Here is a 23,382-nt window from a genome sequence, read left to right as displayed (position 1 = left end):
AAAATCCCTAGTTTTTTATTTGCAACAGGAACTAAATACATAAGGTTACACATACAAGAAAACTGCAGTACAATGAGACCTCTTCAGTGTTCATCAGAAGGAAGGTGCTAAATCAATGACAGTGAACTCACTAGATTATTAAGAAGATGCTCTCAAGAGACTGTCCTTAAGTTAAAAAGCACAGATGAAGGGGGCCAGGGCTGTGGCCCAGCAGCTGGCAGCGCTAGGATCCCATGTAGGTGCTGAGTCCTAGCCGCTCCACTGCCAATCCAGCTCTCTGCTATGGCCTGGGAATGCATTCAAAGATGGCCCAGGTCCTTGGGCCCCTACAGCCACATGGAAGACCCGGAAGAAGCTCCTGGCTTTGGATCAGCACAGCTCTGGCCCTTGTGGCCATCTAGGGAGTGAGCCGGTGAATGGAGGAACTCTATCTCTGCCTCTGCCTCTGCCTCTGCCTCTCTGTAACTCTGCCTTTCAAATAGATAAATAAATCTTAAACACACACATACACACACACAGGAAGTGCTAGCATTGTAGTGTAGTGGGTAAAGCTTCTTTCTGCAACGCTGGCATCCCACAAGGGCACTGGCTCCTGTCCTGGCTGCTCCACTTTCAATCCAGCTCCCTGCTGATGCACCTGGGGAAGGTGCACAGCAGAAGGTAGGCCAGGTGCTTACACCCCTGCTGCCTATTGGGAGATCTAAAGAAGTTCCTGGATACTGGCTTTGGCCTGACCCAGCCCTAGCCATTTCAGTACACAAAGGATCTCTCTCTCTCTGTCTCTCCCTCTAACTCTGCCTCTCAAATAAATAAATCTTCAAGAAAAAAAAAGCACAGATAATGCCTTTTGTATTTAATAGAAAAGGAGAAAAACGAGTGTGTGTGTGTGTGTGTGTGAGCTTCAAAAAGTCTATGAATAAATGGAATTAAAAGTATATCTTCAGGACATGCTCAACCTGACTTACCTCAAATGGTAGAGTTAGAAACATACCAGGGGATTCCAATTCAATCCCATCAAGGTGGCATGTACCAATGCCATCTCACTAGTCCCAGTGATCAATTTCTGTTCAGAGTTGATCATAATGATAGGACTAAGAACCAAAGGGATCACATAAACAAGAATAGTGTCTGCTAATACTAGCTGATAGAATCAAAAAGGGAGAGAACGATCCAACATGGGAAGGGAGATATACAGCAGACCCATAGAATGGTAGATGTCCTAAACAGCACTCTGGCCTCAGAATCAGCCCTTAAGGCATGCGGATCCGGCTGAAAAGCCCATGAGAGTATTTCAGGCATGGAAAGCCAAGACACTCTGGCAAAAAAAAAAAAAAAAAAAAAAAAAAAAAAACACAACAACAACAACAACTACCACCACCACCTAAATGAAGGATCTCTGTGAGTGAGATCCCAGTGGAAAGAACAGGTCATCAAAGAAGGAGGTACCTTTCTCTGAAGGGAGGAGAGAACTTCCACTCTGACTATGACCTTGTCTAAATATGATCAGAGTCCGTGAACTCAGGGGGCTTCCATAGCCTTGGCAGCTCATGACAAGAGCCTAGGGTGATTACTGATGCCATAAACAAGAGTGTCAATTTGTTAAGTCAACAACAGGAGTCACTGTGCACTTACTCCTCATGTAGGATCTCTGTCCTTAGTGTGCTGTACATTGAGATTTAATGCTATAACTAGTACTCAAACAGTATTTTTCACTTTATGTTTCTGTGTGGCAGCAAACTGTTGAAATCTTTACTTAATGTATGCTAAACTGATCTTCTGTATATAAAGAGAATCAAAAATGAAAAAAAAGGAAATTTGAGAGGTGGTTTATCATTTGTAAAATAACTGAATATGATTATTGTATATTTTTATTTGATGTTTCAATTAAGAAAGAAATGATAAAGGTATTTTATAACTAACCCATCAAATGGAAAATTCTAGTGTGAAGCTCTAGTCCTTTGATTATCAAAAAAAAATGTTTATCTTGTGCAAAATATTAAAATCCACCATAGCATTTTCTTAACACATATTTTCCATACCTTTTGGAAAGATCTTTCATATATATATGAATACACACAGAGAGGGACACACAAACACACCCAATACATTTCTATGCACCTAAAGCATCTTTAGAAAGTTATTTAAGAAACCGTTACCATTGGCTGACACCACATAGAAAAGCCTGGCAGTAGAAATTTCAGTGACAGGACGTTATGCTACATAACCTCTTATATTTTACAATTTAAACTGTATGAATATAGTCCCTCAAAAATAAATTACCAACCTTTAGAAGAATAAAACCACAAAGTTTCTCACGCAGGGAGACCAATGTTTGAGGACCACGTGTCTCACACCAAGGCTGAGGACCAAGGGCACAAACAATCCCTCAGCCTCCAGATAAGTAGAGGCCTTCTCTCTCTGTCGGCATGTGGCTGACACTGGGCACTGGCTACACACAGCCAAGCATTTAGTAAATATTTATTGAGGAAGCAAACAGTGGAAGGTTCATGAGCCTAGAAGAAAGACCTTATTCAAAAGACCTTAGCCAGCAGCTAAGCTCAAATTTCCTCATGCATACAAAGGGGGCTAATTACCTCAAAATGATTGTGAAAAATAAACAAAGAGTACACGCCAAGCAGCCAGCCACTGCCTCACACCAGCATCAGTCCCACGCACATGGATCCGTCCTCCTTATCATCCTCGTCCTCTCACTTGTGACGAAGACTGCACGTGCGTTCCTTTCTCAGGGTCGAGACTTCCACACACGGATAAAGTCTGACGTTGAATACAGATAAGAATATTTCATGCATATCAAAGAAATCTATTTTTTTTCAAGTGAGGGTAACAAATATTCACAGAAAGGGGGGAAAGTTTGTAGAGTAAGGAAATTTCTTCTCCCTCTATGTAACCACAAAGATGATGCTTCCCCTAAAATATATTTACCAGAGTTCAATCATGCTGAAAAGAAACAAAGAAAAATTGGGAAATATATCCACTGGCAGAAAAATCAACAAACTCCACTACTTTCTTAAACTCCAGAAAACAGACAAGGTAAACGTGGTTTTAGTAACTCCAAATGACATGTATTTCAAGATTTCCAAGTCATTCAGCTCAATTGTTACATGAATGTCACCTCCTTAGTGGAAACTCTGCATGCTTACAATTAGACTCCTAAAATTTATCACACTGTACTTAATTCCCTTTGCAGAAAAACCTGCTGGTTCAGAAGAATAAAAACACTGAGAGTTTTAGATACAGAATTAAAACTCCAGAAGAAATTATCTGTGACATACAATACGCATCACATCTTTCAGAGGCCCAACTATTTGTCTGTCTCTCCTATGCTGGCAAACAGTAACTAAAAGCCAACAAAAGCATGGCCTCAGAAAAGTGTCAAGTTTTCGGAAAGTAGTGTTCCAACAACACACACCTTCCATCGAAGAACTGAGGCATCAGCCAGGGTAGGACAAGAACTTCCCCATAGGACCTGTTAAACAACACATCATTCTTAGAGAAGTTACTTTATCACGTGAGTCACAACTATTCCCTAAGCACTTGCTACATTAGAAATCTGCCATCCATTCAGTGATCTATTCAGTCACGCAATCACTGAACTGGGAAAGACCACACAAATAAAACAGGCATCATCCTCCCTCCTCTATATTTTACTAATGACCTAACTATAGGTGAAGAAATTGAACTGCTGGGCAAACTTTTTCCCCAACTCCGCTTTGCCCTGTGATAGGAAACTCAGTACCTCTGCCTGCCTCCCACTCAACCACCGGAGCCCTCCTTCTACACGGGAGATGAGCTGTGTATCACCCTTGAGTGCTTGACAAAATGCTGAGTGCCTGTGGCTCAGAACCCTTCCTCTCCAACTCCCTCGGTCAATCTCTTCTTGCAGTCACTCCTGTCCCCATGTCCACATTTATATCTGAATGTAGGTACGGATATATGTGTATACACTCACATAAAAATATAGACATGTTAGTTTACATTATATATGAGCAAGTAATAGGGATGTTAAGGAGTCTGCATATCTCAATTTCTCCCTCCTGTCTCCTACGCATGCACGCGTGTGCACACACACACAAGTACCTGACTACACGAAACGCAGTTTCTACTCTCCGATGTCTTAAGTTTGCTAGGACAGGCTGATGAGGAATATTAAAGGTTGCCCAGCCATTCCAAATACAAACGCAAATAAACCTGTCAAATCTGTACCTGTAGTATTAGAGATCCTCTCTGTCTGCAAACCTGAGCCTGTGACTTCACTTTCTTGATCTCCAAACTCCAGTATCTGCTAAATCCTCCTTACTCCATTCTCCCGAAAAGGAAGCCAAGACAAATTATTCTCCATGTGTGCTAATTGCATTTAGCTAGCACAGTATCTGTGCTCTTTTAGGTACTCTTCCCCATAGAAAAGGACTGCTCAGGTTCTATGCACACAGAACACCCTCTACTCAGCACCCACCAGATCCTGCACTGCCTCAGCTCCTTAGGGAATTTCATCATCACCCACCACCCCCAGGATCTGAGGCCTCTCTCTCACTTGATCATGAGTTCCCCCTGACTGAATCAAACCCTAAAGAACAGAAACATGCTGTAATACTTTGCAAAATACAAATGTTTCCTTGCCCCACACCCATTGAAAAACTGTCTGGATCCACAGTGACTATCCTTCCTGTCTTCTTATTCTCTTAGGGCTGCTCCGACAGGCTTTCATCGCCACCGAGGCCAAAATCCACTCTCCGACGTGACGACACCCTCCGCAGACGAGCTTTCCACTGCTACAACAACAAATGACTACCAACTTAGAGCCTTAAAGCACACAGATCTATTATCCTTTGGTTCTGGAAGTCTCAAGCCAGCATGAGATGCACAGGCTAAAACCACAGGGCTGCCTCAGGGTGGGGAGCAGGGACCCTTGGACTTGCTCACCCAATGGTTGGGGAAACTCAGTTCCCAGCACATGGCTTCCACATCTCAGAACCAGCAACATGGTTCTAAACTCTGGTTCTTTCCCTGTTTCTGTGTCCTCCATCCCTCTCACCACACTCAGAGATAGTTACATATTTTTAAGGATTTCTGTGTTGAGACTGGGCTAAGAAAATTCACGGTAACCTCTGCACCCCAAGGCCCAGGACCTTACCGAACACCTGTGAACAACCTTTTGCCAGCTAACAAATTCACAGATTCCGGGCATTAGGGTGTGGGCATCTGAAAGGGACCATTACTGTATCTAGTGCATCTCCTCAATAGTCACTCCTCAGTCTTGGTAACCTTGAATGGTACTTGACCAAGTTGATACCTCTCGCATTGATAAATCTTTACTCAGCAGTGATGACAAACGAAGCTCTCCCATTCCCACCAGCCTCTCATTCATTCTCGACCTCCCTTCACCCATTCCTCATCTTCTCTATAAATGTGGAGTGCTTCCAATTTCACAGAGATGAGGCTGATAAAATAGGAAAAGGACATGCTCACACAGAAGTGAAATTTCCAAAGCACGGTCAAGGCATCCTAATTTTAACAGGCCACTATAGTAGTCTCCTGAAATCACACCCAAAGAATTCCTGGAACCTGTGAATTTATCAGATTATGTGACACTAGGGAATTATGGTGGTAGATGGCATTACTGCCACTAGCAAGAAAACCTTCATATAAGGAGATGCTCTGATTATTCTGGTGAGTGTGACGTTGCCACAAGAGTTCCTGAAGGGGGAGGCGGAAGAGTTAGGGTCGCTGACACAGTATGATAAAGACCGCAACGGTCATTCCTGGCTTTCAAGGTGTAAGGGGCCTTGAGCCAAGGTATACACACTGCTATCCCAGCAAGAGAAATCCAATTAACCAGGTCTTCCTGCAACACCTTCGGGGAGTGGACGTGTTCGGAACTCTCATAAACTACAATGATTTTATCTTTCACTCTCCGTCTCTCATGAGCAGGCAGTGGCGCCTTCCTGCGGCTGCATAATCTGTAATAGCACACAAGACCGGATATGCAAGGATGTGAGAGAACCCAGTGGTTTTCCATGAAGCCAAGCAATGAAGAGACTCACAAAATCATATACAAATGCCATTTTTCTGTCCTTTCTGAAAACATGCTTATTTCATTTTTTAATATTATCCATCACATAATAGATTCATGATTGTTACTAAATGAGTTACACATTAAAAAAAAGTCCCCATTTTCCATTCTAATGCGGTAAATAGCAAAGACAGAACCCACAAAAGCCAAAGCTCTTGGGGATGCACCATGATTACTAACAGTGTCAAGGAGTCCTAACGCCAGCATGTTTAAGACCAGCTGATACCGAGCCTACTGTGTAGGAAACACGGCTCTGACCAGCACACGTGTGGCTGTGCACACGATGCTTCCATCCACAGAGTAACCCTCACCGGGAAGCGGATGCTCCCCAAGAACACGCAGCCTCCCGAGAGCTGGGTGAGGCAGGGTGCAAGCCCCGGCAGCCCGGCTCCAGCGTGCGGCGGAGCACCGGCCCTCCACACGCCAACTTCTCTGCTGACTTTTACACTGATGGAGGCTGTTCTCTAGCAGAAACGCTCTGGCCCCAAGCCCCTCCAACCCCGGTCTCCTGTACCAACTTCCTGCTCTACACGTCCAACAGGATGTAAAGCCATCTCAAAGTTACCTTTCCCCAGACTGAGCGGATTCCGTCCTTAGGATTCCCTGGGTTAGCACGTGGGAACCCGTTCAAGCTCCTCAGACCTCAGCCAGGACAACTTCTCCTCTCAGGCTTCACGGTCCTCTGATGGAAAGAACTGCTGGCTCTGCTTCTGAGAGATGGTGCACGTGCCAGGTCGCACCACCTCCATCGCCACGCCAGGTTCTAACTGCCCGCCTCCCCCACACAGTACATTTTCCCCAGAGCAGTCACAGTGGGTTTTCTAATGCATATACATAGGGCAACCACAGGATTCCTCTGCATGAGACAGCTCTCCATGTCCATCAGAGTAAAGTTCGAAAGCCTTACATTGGCGCTCCAAGCCTTATGCAATCTATTCTACAGTAGCTCTCTCATCTTATCCGCTATGACTATTCCTTCCAGCATCCAAATCCCTGCCCCTTCGGAGAACAAACCCAACACAACCCTACCCCCAGAAACTTTACACTCACTGCTTCCTCTGCCTGCCTCCTACACAGAAACTCGGGGTGCCTAAGGCCTATGCCTTCACCTGCCAAGGTCTCCCCTTGTCAGCGAGGTCGCCAATACCATCCTATAAAAATATCGCTGCCTATGATTCTCTGGCTCCCTGATTCTTTTCTTCCTATCCCAACAAGCAAACATCCCCATTGAAACGTGGGCTCTGGAAATTCAAAACTCTGCTGTGAGCATTCAGAACCCTCTTTAACAGCAATGCCTCCTGAGTGTTTGCTCAGCATTTAGTAATACTCCTTTAAGAGGCCGGCACTGTGGCGTAGTGGGAAAGCCTCTGCCTGCAGTACCGGCATCCCATAGGAGCACCGGTTCTATTCTCAGCTGCTCCTCTTCTGATAAAGCTCTCTGCTTAAGGACTGGGAAAGCAGTAGGAGACACCCAAGTGCTTGGGCCTCTGCACTCTTATAGAAGATCAGGAAGAAGCTCCTGGCTACCAGCTTCAGACTGGCATAGCTCCAGCCGTTGCACCCATTTGGGGAGTGAATCAGCAGATAGAAGACCTCTCTGTCCTGTCCCCCACCTCTCTGCCTCGCTTTAACTCTGCCTTTCAAATAAATAAATAAATCTTCAAAAACAAAAAAGTACTCCCTTAAGTGATTAACATTAAAAAAAAATTCACGGGGGCCAGTGCAGTGCCATAGTGGGCTAGACCTACGACTGCAGCGCTGGCATCCCATAGGGACACCAGTTTGTGTCCAGGCTGCTCAGTCCGATCCAGCTCTCTGCTACGACCTGGGAAAGCAGTGGAAGACAGCCCAAGTGCTTGGGCCCCTGCACCAGGGTAGGAGATCTGGAAGAAGCTCCTGGCTTCAGAACAGCCCAGCTCTGGCTGTTGCGGCCATTTGGGAGTGAACCAGCGGATGGAAGACCCTTCTCTCTGTCTCTACCTCTCACTGTCTGTCACTCTACCTCTCAAATAAGTAAACCCTTTTAAAAAAATTAATAAAAAATAGAGCTTAAATTAACACCCATAACAAAATAGTACATGATTAAAGTACTTTAAGTTCAAATAATGTATAATTTTTTAAAAATTTAAAATGAAATGTGACAGCATTTTCTGACTTTCAAGTAACAAAACTTTCTAAATGTAATTTAAGTAGAACAAGATGAGTATGTGACAAGCACTGACAATGTAACATGGCCCATCACCTGATTTAATAATTCCTCTTAGTAATTTACAGTAGAAAAGCAATATGTTGTACAAGTTTTCCTGCCTAAATATATTCAAAACATAATAATCTTAAAACAGTAAACAGTGCTCGCTTCGGCAGTACATATACTAAAATTGGAACGATACAGAGAAGATTAGCATGGCCCCTGCACAAGGATGACACGCAAATTCATGAAGTGTTCCATATTTTAAAAAAAATAGTAAATAAAGTAAAAGTAATCCAGATGTACAACAGCAAGGAGATTTTGAAAAAAATAAGGTTTATCCTTATATATGATAGAATATAATGAAGTCTTGTCTGTGATGATTTTATGACAAAGTGGGAAATATATTCATGTTCTATGTATATCAATATATACAAACAATATTAACTCAACCACAAATTTCCATTAAAAAGCAAATGTTTGGTCTAGCAGTTAAGACACTGGTTAGGACACCTGCAAACCATATCAGAGTACCTGGGTCCAACTCCCAGTGCAGCTTCTGACTCCAGCTTCCTGTCCACGCAGGTTCTGGGAGACAGCAATCACGACTCAGCTAGCTGTGCTCCTTCATCCACTTGGGAGACCCCAGTTGAGTTCCCTGGTCTCAGCATAGACCCCTGACCGCTGCAGGGGTATAGAAAGGGAACCAGTGGCGGGGAATGTGTGCACACATGTGCTTGCTCTCTCTCACTCACCCTCCCTCCCAAATAAATGAAAATACATATAATCATTAAGAAGGAAAACATACTAAATGCATGTTGTTATCTGGACCAAGTATTATGGTTAGTATTTTTTTTTTTTTTTTGACAGGCAGAGTGGACAGAGAGAGACAGAGACAAAGATCTTCCTTTTGCCGTTGGGTCACCCCGCAATGGCCGCCGCGGCCAGTGTGCTGAGGCCGGCCCAACGCTGATCTGAAGTCAGGAGCCAGGTGCTTCTCCTGGTCTCCCATGTGGGTGCAGGGCCCAAGCACTTGGGCCATCCTCCACTGCAATCCCGGGCCATAGCAGAAAACTGGATTAGAAGAGGGGCAACCGGGACAGAATCTAGCGCTCCGACTGGGACTACCGCAGGCGGAGGATTAGCCTAGTGAGCCGCGGCGCCGGCCTATGATTAGTATTAAGACTGTTGGAATTAAAGGCACACATCTCCAAGGAAGCAAGAGTACCTTCAAAATCACACCATAAACTGAAAGCAGCGTGTTAATTCCGACCATGCTGAATTTGGGATGATTGGTCCGGAAAAACTTCGACTAACAGTGATGCTGGAAAAGCTTTTTGCACATCATTGAAATAAAAGGCTATTAAAATCAAGATTGTCTTACAGAAGGAATTAATGTAAAGATACTGTGCAAAATGGAAAGTACCATCTACAGTCACCAACAACTCTATCTTAAAAAGTGAAAACTACATGAAGTGATTCATATAAATATACAGATTTGGATGAGTTAGTGAATTTTAGTTCTGGGAAAAAAAATGCCTGCCCACAGGGCATTTTCGCAAGGATCACCTTGACTTTTGTCCTCCATTTTCAAGAGTGAGAATAATACACCAGTGTCCAGGATTGTCACCTGTGTCTGCACAGTCTACTTCCATGGTGTCAACCATCCCCAGATGCTTCTTCACTTCTAGGAAGGACAACCACCCAGCACCTGGAAGTAACACTGTGCCAGCCATACTTTAGGAAACAAACTGGAAGCCAAGCTGTGGCGCAGAAGGTTAAGCCACAGCATCCTATATGGGCACCAGTTTGAGTCCAGGGTGCTCCACTTTCAATCCAGCTCCCTGCTAACGCACCTGGGAAAGCAGTGTAAGATGGTCCAAATGCCTGGAAGAAGCTCCTGGATGAACTACTTACCAACAGAGGAAGCCTAACCCTGCCAATGTGAATCTAAAACAGAACCTGGAAGCCAAATATTGAAGCCTTTACAAGTTTTCTCTGAGACATAATGTAACAATAACTACAAAAATCACCAAATGGTCACCATGAACAAAATTTATAATATGTATGATAATATTCATTTAAATCTTTTTGCTTGAATAGGGTCTAAGGAACACTTTTAAAAATCATACACAGCAGAATAATAAGCTTATGCCCCAATTTTCCAATAACTATAATTCTGATTAATGTACCTATGAATCAGATTCTCTTCCTGTACTGCCACCAATTACTAAGTACTTTGTGCTCACAACTAACCAGGCTAGACAAGAATAAAATATTCCAGCCAGTTCCACTCTGGGAGGATCCTGCTCTTTTGAATTAGGGCCCTAGTGACTGGGAGTTGCCTGTTTACTTTTTTCCACTTATTACTAAGAAATTAGATAAAATGATCTACTTGTGTTTCTTAAAGAAGAGGATTCCGGGTGAGAGAAAATCAAGGGAAGGTGCTTTTTTTTCAATCTATCCTTCAAAGTAGCCCACATTTACTCTGGTGATAAACCAGTCATAATTTCAAGGTGGGGGGGAGGACCTATTGCATAGAAGATTTTTAAAATGTCTCCTGCCTCGTTTATTTTCCTTCTCCTGGTTCCCTTGTGGGAACAGACAGTCCTGACTTCTGCTGGCCAAGACGGGAACACCGCTCACATGTCACTGGGAACCCTGGTGCTCATAAAGCCGCCCCTCCCAGGGACAGAGGGTCACAGACACCGACCAGGAGCTCCAGGAACCAACAAAATGAAGAAAATGTAAAGGGGATGTGTGTGCCTTATGTTAGAGTTCCACTCAAAATAGATAAAGTTTCAAAAAATGCTTTTTAAGCTAAACTCTTGGCTAAACTCTTGGTTTCTCCCATCAGCAACTAATGATGGTTAAACTGTCTCCACCATTTACTCAAATGATCCTAAGGCTCAAGGAGAGAGCTTGGGCAAGTGTGACTGATGGAACAGCAGTGCTACCCCTGGCACTTCTCACTCATGGGCCTGCTTGAGGGGGGAGGTTATCATCAGGCTGGCTTGTGTGCCTTGGGGACCAACTTCTCTTGCTTTTGCCAGAAGTCAGAAGTCCTGTTAACTACATGTATATGATGTCATTCTATTGGATTTCCTTATTCTCGTAGGCCAACCAAGTATCCAGAAAAAAAAATTTTTTTTTGAAGTGAAACGAAAGAGAAAGGAAAAGTGAAGGAGAGAGGGAGGGAACGAGGAAGGAAAGAAGGAAGGAAAATTACATCCCATGGGGTAAACCACCAGTGTCGCCAACATGGTGCTTCAGAGTCTACATGCAAGACCATGTCCTGCAGTCATAAAAGGAAACCACTGCCCACCTTCAAGCTCTTCTAAGCCTTCTACAGACTGAAAGCACCAAGGAGAAGAGAATGTGCTACCTAGAAATATGGAAGAAAGAAAATTAGATGATTAAGCCAACTGAACACTTGAGAGAAAAAACAACATTTATTTGAAGTGCCAAGAAAATGAGGAGTTTTTATTAGCTGCCTAAGTACACACACACAAACACACAAATGTATACTCCTGATCCTCTTCCTCACTTTGAGATTTAAGATTAAAACAGGTACAACTCAGGACCCCAGCAGCTGAGACCATCAGCATCAGATTTGGAGAGTGAGGTGAGACCAGAGTGCAGCAGCCCAAGCCACTGGCAATAAAAGTATGGGAAGAACCCGGAATAAGTCTGACTTACAGCAATTTGGGAGTCAGCGTACCTGCCAATATAGAGGGTAAAATGGGGAGCACATTTTCTCCCCTACCACCCAGAACCACCATCCTATAACTAGCCAAGAGACGACAGCCATCATTTTTGATATACGTTAACAGCTGCACGGCTACTTGTTTCCACAAGCCCAGCAACCAGCCTAGAGGAGGCCCTGAGACTGGCTGGGAGAACTGACGGGAGGCGGGAGGCTGGGAGCTTGCCTGAGACTGGCTGGGAGAACTGACGGGAGGCTGGGAGCATGTGACTCTGGGAGCCTTGTGTGCTGGGACTGTGAAAACAGTGGGAGGGTGCAGGGTGTGGCTGGGTCTTTGGACAATCCCTGGGCGGCACCACATGCTCAAGGCGCCCTGATTCCCTGGTGAGGTAACTGCCGTGGGATCCATCCTCACACCGAGTGCTGCACCAACCCTTTGTGTGGTTCCTGTGGCAGCATGGATGAAAACTCTAACCACTGGGGCTAGTACCCAGCATTGGTCTCCTTGGAAGAGAGGAGCTGACAGTGAGTCCATACCAACAGAGCTCAACAAACACCCCCTCTGATCAAAACAAAAAACAAAGAGGACATTTAACATGCCCAACTTAGGTATCACCTTGGATACTCCCCTCAGCCTGGAGGACTGAAGAGAACTCCCTCACCACACCCAGCACACACCTCTGGGTATTCACTGAGAGAACAGACACTCCACTAAGCCACAGAGGCATGAACCAGATAAAAGCCTTCACAGGGGAAACAAATACCCCAATAAGTATTACCACAAATGCTCAATAATAAATGCAGAAATTCAAGAAACAAGAATAAGGAAGAAAACATGACACCAACACTTCAATACTAGAATGAGAAGATGAAGAGACTGAAGAAAAAACTGAAATGGAATTCAAAAAACTTATCATAGGATTACTCAGAAGAAATCAGAAGCAAATCCAAGAATTAAAGAAATCCATATAAGACATGAGTGAAATTTTTCCCATGTAATTGAGAATTTAAAGAGAAATCAATATGAAACATCGAAAATGAAAAATTCAATAGAATGAAAAATGCAGTGGGAAACCTTAACAACACACTCAGTGAAGTAGAAGAAAGAATTTCCAAGTCAGAAGACAAATTGCTGGATATTTTACAGTCAGACAAAAAAACAAGATATTACGAAACTAAAAAACAGAGTTGGAGATAAACAGGATACTAACAAATCATCTAACATACGAGTCTTACAAGTTTCTGAGGCGTGGAAAGAGAGAATGCATTAGAAGGCCATTTTAGTGAAATACTTACAAAAAACTTCCCTAATTTGGAGAAAGAAAGGGACGACCAAGTACATAAAGTATATAGAATTCCTAATAGATACAACCAGAGAAGATTCTCACCATGACACATTGTAGTCAAACTCTTCACAGTGAGACATAAAGAAAAGATTCTAAAATGTGCAGGAGAGAAATACCAGATTATCTTCAGATGATCTCCAATTAGACACACAGCTGACTTTTCATCAGAAACCCTACAGGGGCCAGCCCTATGACACAGCAGGTAAAGCTACTGCCTAAGGTGCCAGCACCCCATATGGGTGCCACTTCAAGACCCGGCTGCTCCACTTCCAATCCAGCTCTCTACTATGGCCTGAGAAAGCAGTAGAAGATGGTCCAAGTGCTTGGGCTCCTGTACCCATGAGGGAGACTCGAAAGAAGCTCCTGGCTCCTGGCTTCAGATTGGCCCAGCTCTGGTCATTGCAGTCATCTGGGGGGTGAACCAGCAGACAGAATATCTCGCTCTCTCTCTCCCTGCCACTGCCTCTGTGCAACTCTTCCTCTCAAATAAATGAATAAATCTTAAAAAAAAATAGTTACCCTACAAGCCAGGGGAGAATGGCGAGATATACTGAAGTCTTAAAAAAAACTGTCGGCCAGCGCTGCAGCTCAATAGGCTAATCCTCTGCCTGTGGCGCTGGCACACTGGGTTCTAGTCTTGGTTGGGGCACCGGATTCTGTCCCGGTTGCTCCTTTTCCAGTCCAGCTCTCTGCTATAGCCTGGGAATGCAGTGGAGGATGGCCCAAGTGCTTGGGCCCTGCACCCACGTGGGAGACCAGGAGAAGCACCTGGCTCTTGGCTTCAGATCAGCGCAGTGCGCCGGCCGCAGCGCAACAGCCACAGCGGCCATTAGGGAGTGAACCAACGGAAAAGGAAGACCTTTCTCTCCATCTCTCTCTGTCCATTCTGCCGGTCAAAAAAAAAAAAAAAAAAAAAAAAAAACTGTCAACCCAGAATACTGTACCCTGCTAAACTCTCAATTTTGAATGAAGATAAAATGAAGACCTTCCCTAACATACAAATTTAATTTACTCAACCAGCCTTACAAATGATGCTTAAGGATATGATACACACAGAAACATGGTCATCACTATGAAAAAAGGTGAACTCAGAAAAATCTAGTAGAAGTACAAAGGAAATCCAAAGTACACAATAGGAATATTGATGGGAAAATGGCAGGGCCAAGTCATTACTTATCAATAGTCACCTTGAATGAAAATAGCCTCAACTCTCCTGTTAAATGATATATAGCCTGGCTGAATGGATTAAAAAAAGAAAACCCATCTATTTGCTGCCTACAATAAACACATCTCACCAACAAAAAATACAGGAAGACTGAAAATGAAAGGATGGAAAAATATATTCCAGGCTAACAGAAACCATAAAGGAGCTGGGGTAACCATGCCACTATCCAACAAAATAGACTTTTAACACAAAAACTATTAAGAGAGACAAAGAAGGACACTATGTAATGATTAAGGGATCAATTCAACAGAAAGATGTGAATATCATAAACATATGTGCACCTAATTACAGGGCACTTAGCCATTTAAAATAAACGCTCATGTATCTAAAGGGAGACATAGACTCCAATACTATAGTAATGGAGGACTTTCAGCAATGGATAGATCAACCAGATGAAAATTAGCAAGTAAACGACAGTTAATCGACACTATAGACCAAATGAACCTAATGGATATCTACAGCACTTTTCATCCTACAGATATAGAATACACATTCTGCTCACTTGTTCATGGAACCTTCGCTAGGATTGACCACATACTAGGCCATAAAACAAGTCTCAGCAAATTCAAAAAAACGAAAACATACCATGCGTCTTCTCAGACTACAATGGAATGAAGCTGGAAATCAGCAACTCAAGAATCTCTAGGACACATGTAAACACATGGAGACTGAACAACATGCTCCCAAATGAACAATGGGTCATTGAAAAAATCCAAGGAGAAATCAAAAAATTTCTGGAAATAAAGATGACAACACAATATATCAAAACTTACGGGGTACAGTGAAAGCAGTGTTAAGAGGCAAGTTTATAGCAATTGGTGTCTACATTAAGAAATTGGAAAGGCACCAAATCAATGCATCTCAAGGATCTAGAAAAACAACAGCAAATCAAAACCAAAACTAAAAGGAAAAAAGAAATAATGAAAATTAGAGAAAAAATAAACTAAATTGAAACAAACAAAAAAGCAATACAAAGGATCAGCAAAATGAACAAATGGTTTTTGTGAAAAAATAAACTGACATATCCTGACTGTTGATGTACAATGTAATACTTTATCCATTTTAGTATTTTTTTTTTTGTTCTAGTACTATTGGTTGAGCTCTGTAATTAACCCACAATTATTCTTTTTTTTTTTTTTTTTTTTTTTTTTTTTTTTTTTGACAGGCAGAGTGGACAGTGAGAGAGAGAGACAGAGAGAAAGGTCTTCCTTTGCCGTTGGTTCACCCTCCAATGGCCGCCGCGGTCGGCGCGCTGCGGCCGGCACACCGCGCTGATCCGATGGCAGGAGCCAGGAGCCAGGAGCCAGGTGCTTTTCCTGGTCTCCCATGGGGTGCAGGGCCCAAGCACTTGGGCCATCCTCCACTGCACTCCCTGGCCACAGCAGAGAGCTGGCCTGGAAGAGGGGCAACCGGGACAGAATCCGGCGCCCCAACCGGGACTAGAACCCGGTGTGCTGGCACCACTAGGCGGAGGATTAGCCTAGTGAGCTGCGGCGCCGGCCACAATTATTCTTAGGTGTTTAAATTTTAACTGAAAAGTGATCCCTGTTAAATATAAGAGTGGGAATAAGAGAGGGAGGAGATGTACAATTTGGGACATGCTCAGTCGGACTTGTCCCAAATGGTGGAGTTAGAAACGTGCCAGGGGATTCCAATACAATCCCATCAAGGTGGCATGTACCAATGCCATCTCACTAGTCCAAGTGATCAGCTTCAGTTCAAAATTGACCACACTGATAGGTCTAAGAGTCAAAGGGATCACACAAACAAGACTAGCATCTGCTAATACTAACTGATAGAATCAAAAAGGGAGAGAACGATCCAACATGGGAAGCAGGATACACAGCAGACTCATAGAATGGCAGATGTCCTAAACAGCACTCTGGCCACAGAATCAGCCCTTAAGGCATTCAGATCTGGCTGAAGAGCCCATGAGAGTATTTTAGGCATGGAAAGCCAAGACACTCTGGGGGAAAAAAAAAAAAAAAAGAAGGCAACCTAAATGAAAGATCTCTGTGAGTGAGATCCCAGTGGAAAGTACGGGGCCATCAAAGAAGGAGGAGAGAACTTCCACTTTGACTATGACCCTGTCGGAATAAGATCGAAGTCGGCGAACCCAAAAGGCTTCCATAGCCTTGGCAACTCATGACTAGAGCCTAGGGAGATTACTGACACCATAAACAAGAGTGTCAAATTGTTAAGTCAACAACAGGAGTCACTGTATACTTATTCCTCATGTGGGATCTGTTCTTAATGTGTTGTACAATGTGAATTAGTGCTATAACTAGTACTCAAACAGTATTTTACACTTTATGTTCTGTGTGGTGCAAACTGATGAAATCTTTACTTAATATATACTGAATCAATCTTCTGTATATAAAGAGAATTGAAAATGAATCTTGATGTGAATGGAATGGGAGAGGGAGCGGGAGATGGGAGGGGTGCGAGTGGGAGGGAAATTATGGGGGGGGAGCCAATGTAACCTATAAACTGTACTTTGGAAATTTATATTTACTAAATAAAAAAATATAAAAAAGAAAAAATAAACAGCACTGACACATCACTGGCCCAACTAACCAAAAAAAAGGGGGGGGGGAGGGAGAATCCTCAGAAATTACTGCACAGAGCTGTATGCCAACAAATTGGAAAATCCATGAGAAATGGATAGATTCCTAGACACATACAACCTACCTATATTGAGCAATGAAGACACAGGAAACATCAACAGACCAATAACCAAGATGGAAATTGAATCAGTAACATAGACCCTCACAGCAAAGAAAAGCCCAGGACCAGATGCCTTCACTGCTGAGTTCTACCAGACATTTAAGAATAACTAACTCCAATTCTTCTCAAGTCATTCAAACCAATTCAGAGAAAGGGAATCTTCCCAAAACCCTTCTAGGAAGCCAGTATCACTTTAATTCCTAAACCTGAAAAAGATAAAGAAGAGAAAGAGAACTACAGACCAGTTTCTCTGATAAACAGATACAAAAATCCTGAATTAAACACTAGCCAATCGAATCATCAGCCACAATTTTAAAATGATAATGGTGGGTAGTTACAGAAAAGATCTTCAACGGAAAAATCACCTAAAAAATAAATAATTTGTGAAGTCTGTCATTCACCTTCTTAGGAGAACAGGCAAGCACAAAAGCACCCATGAAACCTGACAAGCATCAAGGAGATAAGAAAGCTGTTGAAAAGTAACCCTAATGACTGCTCAGCCTAAAGCTCCAATAAAAGCTTATTTGAGAGGCAGAGTTACAAAGAGAGGGAGGCAGAGACAAAGGTTTTCTATCCACTGGTTCACTCCCCAAATGGCCACAATGACCACAGCTGGTAACTTGTACCGGCTCTCTCACATGGGTGCAGGGGCCCAAGCACTTGGGCCATCTTCCACTGCTTTCCCAGGCCACAGCAGAGAGCTGGATCAGAAGTAGTGCAGCTGGGACAGGAATTGGAGCACCTAACGAATGCTGGCACCACAGGCAGAAGCTTAGCCTACTATGCCACAGTGCCAGCCCCTCAATAGCTGATTTTAAAGTGTAGAGAATACAATAATGAATGACTGGATTCCCTGAAGAACGTGTCCAGAAATAAAAAAAGGCAGAGATGACAGTGAAAAGCAAATGATGAGACATCAATATTCATCTGTTCCCAGAGTTGATTAGCATCATTGGTAGACTCCATATGTGACAATTAGCCTACTCTATTTATAAAATTAAATTTATCAATACGCCATGTGTTTTTGCAGACAAGCGCAGAGTGGGAAAAAGCCTGAGTTGTTCAATACGCATTCCAGCCACGGTCTCTCAAGGGGGCCCCCAGCCTCTTGTTTTAGCTGTTATCAGAGCCACAGGCTTTGAGCACCACGCTTTTCACCTATGTACAACAATGGCTGATGATTTCCCGGCTGAAGGGGGTCCCCATGCACGGTGCTATTCAGAAGTGCAGGGAGCCTGCCTGGGTAAGCACTGTTCACACATGACGTGATGTGCTATTGGCCAGGACGTCAACAGTACAACCCCACAGCGCGTGATAAATAAGGCAACATGTACAGAAACTGGTAAAACAAGGTTAAATACTGATCGGCTGGGGGAAATGACTCGAAGAGCTTCCCTGAGAAAACTCAGAGGGAAGAACAGGGCATCAACTCACATTAGTCTGTTTTTTTTTTTTTTTTAAACTAATCAACTACTAACGCCCCCAATCACCAAAAAGATAGCATGCTTCCCAACACAGTCTGAACAAGGGCTTTACCTTCTGTGTCAATTTATTTCTATGAAAGGTAATATGCTGGTGTATAAAAAATTAGTTTTAAAGTTTTATTATTTTAAGTGTTCTGAAGAATGTCAGGGTAAAGTTCACTAGGTTTAACTCATGTCTCCTTTTAATTACATAGGAGGCTCTTTTCTGATTTGAGATTTACTTCACTGTGGTGTGACGGGTAAGCCTCCACCTTCAGTGCCAGCACCCCATATGGAAGCCGGTTCGAGTCCCAGCTGCTCCACTTCTACTCCTGGCTCCTCCACTTCTGATCCAGCTCCCTGCTAAGACACCTGGGAAAGCAGCCACAGATGGGCCAAGTACTGGAGTTTCTGCACCCATATAGGAAACCCAGAAGAAGTTCCTGGCTTCTGGTTTCAGGTGGGCCCAGGTCTGGCCTTAGTGGCCACTTGGGGAGTAAACCAGAGGATAGAAGACCTCTCTGTCTCTCCCTCTCTGTAACTCTTACAAATAAACAAACAAATAAGCATTAAAAAAATTTACTTGACTTCCTGAAAGCTGGGGGAGAAGAGAGAGAGAGAGAGAGAGAGAGAGAGAGAGAGAGAATGAATACCCATCTTCCATCTGCCCTGGTTACTCCCCAGATGGCTTTAACAGCTAGGGTTGGGCTAGGCTGTTGCCAGGAGACAGGCCTTCAGAGGTCTCCCACATGGGGGCAGGGAACCATGCACTTGGGCCATTTTCCCCTGCTTTCCCAGGTGCATTAGCAGAGAGCTGGAACCAAAGTAGAGCACCCAGGACCCAAACCAGCACTCTGATAAGGGATGTGGCTGTTACAACCGGTGGCTTAACCAGCAGGGCCACAACGCTGGCCCCTACAAGGCTCTTTTCTGAATCTCCTCCAAAATTTTCATAACCTTCCATGAAGCAAAAACAACAGGACCTCGTCATTCTTAAACTCATTCTTAAAGTTTCCAAGAAATGTCAAGCATTTGTCTGAACACAAGCTAATATCACCATGCTAGTAGTTGGGCTGTTTATTTACTGGTTTGTTTTTTTGGTGTTAAGGCTGAAGCACTAAGTCCCAAGTTTCCCTCAGTCATCATTTTACTTCCAACACCCTCCCATTTATCCATTCATCTTCTGTCTCCTAGGACGAACAGTCAGCCACCTGAATGAAGGGCAACATACAACTGCACACGTACTGGGAACTATCTCTGGATTCTGGTCAAGGACTGTGGCACGGAAAGCAATCTGTCCCAAAATAGCCTCATTTGTTATGACTATCATCCCCATCACGTCCTAGGCTTCAAAACAAGGAGCGAGGGAAATTCTATTTCAAGATCTGTGGCATTTGCACAACGTTTCGAAAATGATTTTTCCAAAAAGGCTTATGGCAAAAACTACAACACTATCACCGTCTTCACAGAATACAATCCTTTTGTCCTGTAATTTTAGCCCAGCCTGACTTTCTTTTCCCCTCACATGAACCTCTGTCGGGAGGACAGCTGTGCTGGCTGCAAATACCCAGTCCACAGTATTCATCCGAGAGGCTACTGGCAACTCTCAAACCACAGGCTCGGAGGAAAGACAGTATTTGATCTTGCCTCTGGGGCCAGGACATAGTATTTAGCCTGCAGTTCATCCGGTTTTACACGATCAAGGTGGAATAAACCTAAGGAGAAATCTATGAATGACTGGCTGGCTCAGACCATCTACTGATCATTTTAATAAATTTATAAGCCACTAGGTCACAGCTCTGACAAATGCCTCTGCCTTGGATATTTAACTGAAAACACAAAAAATAAATCTTAACCTGGAAGCACAAGTTGTTCGTGCTGATAGAGAGGAAAATCATCAAGAACAGGCTAAAATCCATTTTTACTGTCCTTACTTTGACTTGTTTGTTTTAAAGGGCGAGTCTCTTAAGTGGAGAAGAGATAGTAGCTAAATATCTATAACTCCTTCAATTGTAATAAGCTCTACAAAAGCCACAAGCCTGGGCATGTCGCCTGTCAGCCTGCAACACCCCGTTATGTGCCCATCCAGGCGCTCTATCAAGATGTTCTGGTAACCATCTTAGTAGCAGGCAAAATGTCCCTAACAACTGTGGAGGATTTGTGGATTTATCTCTGTCACTTGGTCACTGACTAGTTGTTCGGCTCATACTTAAACACAAAGTGTGGCAAGTAAACACAGACCCAGTGACATAAATTTAAATATATCATTTTTAGGGACAGGCAAGAGAGTTGACAGCCTATGGGCAAACAATTTTGCTTACACAATGGGTCTGTAGGTTTCAGATCCTGTGTCCACACTCGTGCCAGGGATGCAAAAGTAAGAATTTGGTGGAAACAAAATGTGTGCCACAATACTATAAACAAGCATGGTGAAATGAAGCACAGGAAAGTCAACCAAAGGACAAAGGCTTTAAAATCCAACCCAAACACCTTGCTTTAGTAAAACTTGCATAAAAATTACTGGCCCTTGAAGTCCAACAGTGAACTGAATCATTATTTGCACAACAGGCAACTGATTCACATTTTCATTTGCTCTCTTCAGTATTATTTCAGGAAGACTTCTTCATTTTCCATTCAATACCCTATGTACAGTCCAGGTACAAAAAGTGCATTTTTATTTTTCACAAGACAAATTTTACGAGGTTAGTGGAAAGCAAATGGACTGCAATTTATTCCCAAGCGCATCTCTCCTTTCTTTCCCACCATCTGAAGCTTATCTTCGGCCTCTGCCTTTAAGCTATCAACAGATTTTTTTTTCTTACTTTAACCACCTATTTCCAATAAAACTTTTTGTAGCTGAACGGCCTGAAACAAGAAGATGAAGAATACTCAGTCTGTAAACAAAAAAGGAGGTTCAAAAAAACCCAATGACACTATGTTATATACCCTTATCAAAAAAAAAAAAAAAATAGCAATTTCTACTAGTCAGCAGCATATAGGAAAGGTGATGCTTCTCCCATCACCACAGGTCCAAGAAAAATTTTAACTTCTTACTGTATCTGGACTGTACTTCATCCAGATTCTAAAACCCCATTACTGTTACTTCTACAAAACTTCCATGAAACTAAGGAAGTGCTAGGCTTTGAGCCTAACATTTAAGGCATCTGTGTCCCACATCGGAGACTCTGGATTCAATCCTTGGCTTTTACTTACAAATTATTACACTACCCTTTGCTTTTTAGTAAAATGAGCTGTCTGAGCATAAAACTTTTTTTTAAGATTTATTTTATGTACTTGAAAGAGTGACAGCAAAAGAGAAAGAAGGAGAGAGAGAGGAATCTTCCATCCACTCATTCACTCCCCAACAGCCAAGACTGGACCAAGCCAGAAACAGGAGCATGGAACTCCATCTGGGTCTCCCACATGGGTGGCACGGGCTCAAGTGCTAGGGCCATCTTCCACTGCTTTCCCAGGAGCACTAACAGGGATATGGATTGGAAGCAGCTGGGACTCGAACCAGCATTTATATGGGATGCAAGCTTGGCAAGCAGCAGTTTAACCTGCTATGCCACAATGCAGGTCCCAAGAACAACACTTGCAGTTCAAGTTTAATAAATGTTTAACAAATATCTACATATGTACTTACTTTTCTCTTGGTCCTAATATTCAATCCTATATGTATATTCACTGATCCAGAATATTCTTAATTTATAGGTCTCTACTTTAAGACTGAAAATAACAAAACACATCCACAACTTCTGTCGGAAGAAATGAGTTACAAATAAGTAAATGGAAAAACTGCAGTAAAAATGGTTTGCTCAGAGAAAACCAATGACAAGTGAAGCCACAAGTATCTGAAGTGGAAATCCAAACCAGAATGTAGTGCAGCCGCCTGTCTATAGAGTGCTGTACGGCAGAAGAGGAGACGTTTCCAATTAATTTTTCCTATACTCTTGGGCAGAATGACAGCCACACAAACACTAATTACACTGCAAAGCCTTGAAAGGGCAGAGAAATTTAAAAGCAAAAATTCAGTGGTAAAATTAGCAGAATGTCTCTGTATTATCAAGAACGTATGACACAAAAGTATCCTCTGAACTAAGGATCAAAGGTATTTAACACTTAAAAACAAAGAAGTTGTGACATTTTCCATGACTAATATGGAAATTGAAAATTGTCTTAGAGGGCAGGCACTTAGCCTATGCAGTTAAGGTACCGGTGTCCAACATCACAGTACTTGCATTCAATTCCCACTCCAGCACCTGACTCCAGCACCCTGATATTGCAAACGGTGGGAGGCTGCAATGATGGGCTCCAGTCATTGGGTTACTGACACTTGACATACAGGAGACCTGGATTGTGTGCCCAGCTCCAGGCTTCAGCCTCAGCCAGCCCTTGCAGGGATCTGAGGAGTAAGCCAGTCTAAGAGTGTGCTCACCCACTCACTCTGTCTCTCAAATACTTTCTTCAGAAAAGGCCAATAACTTTTAACAGTGGGCAATGAACCACTGGAACAAAGTATTCCCTTGTGTCTCTCAAATAAAATAATTTTTAATTAAAAAAAAATCTTAGTTTAAGTGGCAGTTGTGTCTCACAACTGACCTGCACATGAACAAAGATGGACTTCTGGTTTACT

The 23,382-nt window shown here is 43.1% G+C and overlaps 1 protein-coding gene and 1 non-coding gene across 33 annotated transcripts in view; one reads left to right on the top strand and one right to left on the bottom strand.

Moving 5' to 3' along the window:
* Positions 1–23,382, bottom strand: part of CCDC91 (coiled-coil domain containing 91) — a 348,878-nt gene that overhangs the window by 195,150 nt on the left and 130,346 nt on the right. The window lies entirely within an intron of this gene.
* Positions 8,440–8,546, top strand: LOC127492188 (U6 spliceosomal RNA). Its single transcript, XR_007921348.3, has one exon. It is a non-coding gene; the product is annotated as a U6 spliceosomal RNA (small nuclear RNA).

Source organism: Oryctolagus cuniculus, chromosome 9, assembly GCF_051225735.1.
Source record: "Oryctolagus cuniculus isolate XC-2025 breed Fujian yellow rabbit chromosome 9, ASM5122573v1, whole genome shotgun sequence".
Taxonomy (NCBI): Eukaryota; Metazoa; Chordata; class Mammalia; order Lagomorpha; family Leporidae; genus Oryctolagus; species Oryctolagus cuniculus.
This window is presented reverse-complemented; position numbering and strand designations above follow the sequence as displayed.